A 5,559-nucleotide genomic window follows, 5' to 3' on the forward strand; every position below is an offset into this window, starting at 1 on the left:
AGGTTGGTAACTCATGACTTCGCGAGGACCCGGGATGACCCTTGACTACCTCTTCTGTGTCTTCACGTCAACTCCTATCATGACCATTAATGGGGAAGAAGATCCTACAGTTTCACTTTTCCTGCTTCTTTGGAATAGCGCATGGAGTGCTGTTTTCGGTGAGATAAATCAGTGTTGGCCTCTCTGTGCCCCTACTGTCCACAGAGCAAGGGGGATTCTTTTCATTCCAGCCAGAAATTTATCTTCTGATTTTCTGCATACATTAAACACACTTCCTTCATCTCCTTGTCCATACATCACGATGGAACGCTCCAGTCATGGGCCCTGATGAGAAAGGTCGGATGGCACACCTGTTGGACATACTACTTTTGTCAAATAATAACCAGAAAGAAAATAATTGAAAGAAGACAGACAACAATTCATTACTAATTACAGAGCAGGGCCATCTTGGCTTCAGATGTAGAGTTCAAGCGAAGCATATTTGCAAACTAAGTAGTATTTTAGAAAGAGTTTACGTTTATGTGTTGGATGTAGTTCATATGTTCTGGGAGACTTCAGAATTATAAGCCGTCAAGGAGCCGCTCTGGGAGACCAAAAATAATTTTACTTTGCAGCGTGGGTAGCTTCACTCTGAAAATAAAATCTTCCCAGTCATGACGTCATTGAATTACTAATTAATGACTAATTAATTACTAATTAATTACTAATTTATGTCACATTCTGCATGTGTGTGGGGACACCAGGGCCGAGCTAGGAATTTGCCTTTGTTCTCAGAAAGAAGAAGAATGAAGCGGAGCAAGTTTGGACGAGGAGCTTCAGCAGACTGAGCTGGTGGGGAAAGATCTAGAGGGGGAGGTAATTGTCCAGTGAGTATTGTTGGCGGGTCTCTCCTATGAGTACCTCCAGTTTTTCCAACATGCCCTCCCCACTCCCAAACTCCCCAACCCCCAATTTCCCCAACCCAACCTCCCGCAATCCCACCAGGATTACACATGGAGACAGACACCACCCTCCCTGCAGAGGGGCTGTCTTGCCTCACTGATGAACCCTGGCTGGGCTGAACTGAGGCTGAAACCTACAATAATGTGTGGTTTTATTACCAAATTCTTGAACAGTTTTATATGTATTCATAATGAGAGATAAGGTGAGTAAAATAACCCCTTGCCCATAATTCTTCTGAAACATTTGTTTTCAAAATATTGTTTTACCCAGAGGGTGCCACCTTCAAATAGTTGAAGCAACTTCTAAAAGGGTCGGGCTGTCAAACTCGAGTTTAATGCATGAATTGTAGTTTAACCCTGCAAACGAGATTCACTCAACTGCGATTCTTTGCTTAATGTCTGTATTTCTTAAACAGCTCTTCTCAAGTGTGGTCCAGAACTACTTGCTTTAGAATCGTCTAGAAGTCTGCAGACTGTTGGGCTTGCTCCAGACCTACTCAATTAGAAGTTTTCTGGGTATAAAGTTTGAGACCCACTAAATTAGGGGCTGGCAAACATTTTCTGTAAAGGGCTGGGTAATGAATATTTTAGGTTTCGTAGGCCATACGTGTCTGTGATAACTGAACTCTGCCATAGACAATACATGGATGGACGAGCATCACGGGGTTCCAATAAAACTTTATTTACAAAAATAAGTAGTGGGCTGGATTTGGCCCTTGGGCTATGGTTTGCCATCCCTTACCCTAGACAATGAGTTTAGAGAGTAGAGACCATATCTATCTTATCTGCCACTGCACAGGATCCGGCGAAATCTGTATCAGAAAATAGTCACTTGGTAAACAATGGTCGAGTGCATAAATGAATGGGTACTTCCAACAAACATTGACTTTTTAAGGTTAATTTTTAATTTACATAAAGTGCAGTTCACTCTTTTTGGTGTGCACTTCTATGAGTTTTGTCAAACGCATAGGGTCACTAGCCTGGCTGGAGGTTTTATTAACTTTATTGATCTTTCCAAAGAACCAGGTTTTGGTTTCTTAATTTCCCCTCTATTAAATTTTATTGACTTCTGTTCTAATTTTTATTATTTCTTTCCTCTGCTTGCATTTAGATTTAATTTGCTCTTCTTTCTTTATTTTCCTAAGATGGAAGTTTAGATTGTTGATTTTAAATAGATTTCTCTAAAATATGCATTTAGTGCCATAAATTTTCCTCTCAGTGCTGATTTCACTGCATTCTTCAAGTTTTGTTTTGTTTTATTTTAATTTTCTCCTAGTTCAAAACATTTTTTAAAATTTCCTTGTGACTTCTTCTTTGACTCATGAGTTCCTTAGAAGTGTGCTGGGTAATTTACAAATATTTGGGAAGTTTCCACTTATCTTTTTATTATTGATTTCCAGTTTAATTTTGTCTCAGTCTGAGAATGTTCTTTGTGTGATTTCTATTCTTTTAAACTGGTAAAGTGTGTTTTATGTCTCAGAATGTAGTCTATCCTAGTGAATGTTCCACAAGCCCTTGAAAAGAATGTCTATTTGCTGTTGTTGGATGTGGGTTAAGCTAAGATGGTTGATAGTGCTGTTCAGGTCATCTATTTCCTTATTGATTTTCTATTAGCTTTGCCTATCAATTACTGAGATTGGGATGTTCAAGTCTCCAACTACCATTGTGGAATTATCTTTCTTTCCTTTCAGTTCTATAAGTTTTTGCTTCTTGTATTTTGGCATCCTGTTGTTAGGGGCATACATGTTTAAGATTGCTGTCTTCTATAAGAATTGCCCACTTATCATTATGTGATGTCTCTCTTTATCCTTGATAATCAACTTTGTTCTGAATTCTGCTTTGTCTGAAGTTAATATGGCTACTCCAACTTTCTCCAGATTAATATTTACATGGTATATCTTTCTTCATCCCTTAACTCTTGACATATCTGAGTCATTATATTTAAAATGGGTTTCTTGCGGACAGCATACAGTTGAATCTTTTTATTTCCTTTTAATCCAATTTGACAATATCTGTCTTTTAACTATTGTGTTTAGATTATTCATGTTTAAAGTGATTACTCATACACAGGCAATCCTTGCTTTTTACAGTAGTGTGGGACTGTAAAAAGGACCATGGAAGCTGAAACCATGCAAGGTGATCTTAAGAATCATTGGGAAAAATTATGACGTTTCATAACCTTTGAAAATGTTTTGTCAAAACATTAACAACTCTCCTGCTGTTGGTTACAAATGTATAGGAAAATGAAAAAATAGTTAAACTAATATTTATTTAGAACACTACAGCTTAAAACTCTAGAAACGTTGAGAATTAATTCCCATTCTTTATAAAAAATTATTGAGTGTGTCAATAGTGCTTGCCTTCTTCTCATTATATAACTTATAATATGTAGTGAGCAGCCAGTTCTAGCGGTCTAGTGGTTAAGATTCGACGCTCTCATCACTGTGGCCTGGGTTTGTTTCCTGGTCAGGGAGCCACACTGTCTGTCTGTTGGTCGTCAAACAGTGGTGGCTGCATGTTGTTGTGATGCTGAAAGCTATGCCACCGGGATTTCAAATACCAGAAGAGTCACCCATGGTGGGTAGGCTTCAGTGGAGCTTCCAGACTAGAAAAACTAAGAAGAAGGACCTGGCCACCCACTTCTGAAAAAATCGGCCATGAAAACCCAGTGGATAGTGCCAGAAGCTGAGAGGATGGCACAAAAAGACTGGGCAGGGCTCTGCTCTGCTGTCCACAGGGTCACTGAGTTAGAATCAACTCAACGGCACTAACAACAACAAATATAGTAAGCATCTTTCCTACGCTTCAGCAAATTGTCGTACTCTTTTCTAAATTTTGATTGCCCCCAACATTTTATCCTTTGCTCTTATAATGTCATGAAATGTCTCTCAGAGTTCCTTTAATGTGAAGTTTTATCTGGTATCATCAGCACTGGGAAACCTTGATCCTTTTTGTCAGAACCACTTTGCTCATTTATATTGATAAATTCACCTTCCTTGTGTTCCTCTGGTTGCATGTGTAGATGCAACCACCACCTCTTGAATGGTGATAGTGTCAGCATTCCCATGGTCATATTTCTTCTATAAATCCATTTATGTTCAATTCAAATTTTTGTTGAACATTTTCGTTTATTTGATGAATTTTCACGTACGTTGGTCAATTCCTTCTTCTGAGTAACCATTCTTCATAAATATCACGTGGTTTCATCACTGGAGGCAAGGAGGCAACAAAACGACACACTCTGCTGTCTGTGAGGGAACTGAAGAACAGATGTGCAGTGGCCAAGCACCAACAGACTCTGAAAGAAGGGCTGGGATTTGTGGCCGATCTGATGCACGTCATTATTGACGTTGTGATCTGGGGACTGAAGAGTGGGCAGTGAAGTTGGTGCTTCATGCAATTCCTCACAGCTAATGCTTGTGGTAACTGAACGTTGAGTGGTGTTCTTTGGGGGCTGGCATCATTTACTCAATTGTTCTTGTCTCCCCTCTTGGCTTGGCCCTTCCCTTTGTGCATCTCTTCAGAGTCTGTCTCTCACAGTGATCCAGCTGTAGTCTACTATTATTGTAGAGACCTAATCAGAAGATGCTGGGGAGTAGGGAAGGGGGCTGGATTACATAACACTTCCCTTTGACTACCTGGATGGGATGTCACTGCTGCTGTCTGGAAAAGTCCTTCCCACAATGAAGGCTTTGTTCTGTAAGGAGGAAATTCCTGGTTGGATTACACAATAGTTACTCTTTCCTTCCTCCTGTTGGGACCATGGGAAGAGATGTTTCCTCTGGATTCATCCTCATCCTTTCTGTGAGAGCCTGTTGGAGTTTCTGGGGGAAAAACAAAAGTGTGTGGGCCCCTCTAGGACCAGGAGCTTCTCACTTGGTATCCCACACTCAGATTCCAGCCATTCGTCAAAATTCCTACTTTCATGTTCCTATTGGCTTGTGGAATCTGGTGGTTTCTGCTCCAGGTTAGCAAATCTCAGATCCTATGTCTCCCTAGGACACCCATTTCTTCCGATTTTGGGAGGGTGGTTTACCCTGAAACCTCAGTTTTCTGATGGGCCCAAGAAAAGTTAATATTCAGTTCATCCAGCTTTTCTTTTCTTTCTTTTTTTTATGGAAGATTAGCCCTGAGCTAACATCTGCTGTCAATCCTTCTCTTTTTGCTGAGGAAGACTGGCCCTGAGCTAACACTCGTGCCATCTCCCTCTACTTTATATGGGACACCTACCACAGCATGGCTTGCCAAGTGGTGCCGTGTCCACAGCTGGGATCCGAACTGGAGAACCCCAGGCCGCCGAAGCAGAATGTGCACATTTAACTGCTGCACCACTGGGTCGGCCCCCATCCAGCTTTTCTTACTGTAAGGATGGAAATGCTGATTCCCAAGCTCTCACATGTCCAGTTAAAACCGAGAGTCCAGCAAACCCACATTGGAGGTTCCTTCTTGGCTTTCTGGTTGTGAGGCCCACAGAGAGAGGGAGACCACAGGTGGAAAGCCATTTACTGCAGGTCAGGGCACACCTGGCTCCCATCAGACCCAAAGGGCTCAGGAGGAGCTGGAGTCATTCCCTGTCATGGGCAGGGTCTTGGGGTCTTTCCCCAAGAGGGCTGGGAGC

This window comes from Equus przewalskii, chromosome 5, assembly GCF_037783145.1.
Source record: "Equus przewalskii isolate Varuska chromosome 5, EquPr2, whole genome shotgun sequence".
Taxonomy (NCBI): domain Eukaryota; kingdom Metazoa; phylum Chordata; class Mammalia; order Perissodactyla; family Equidae; genus Equus; species Equus przewalskii.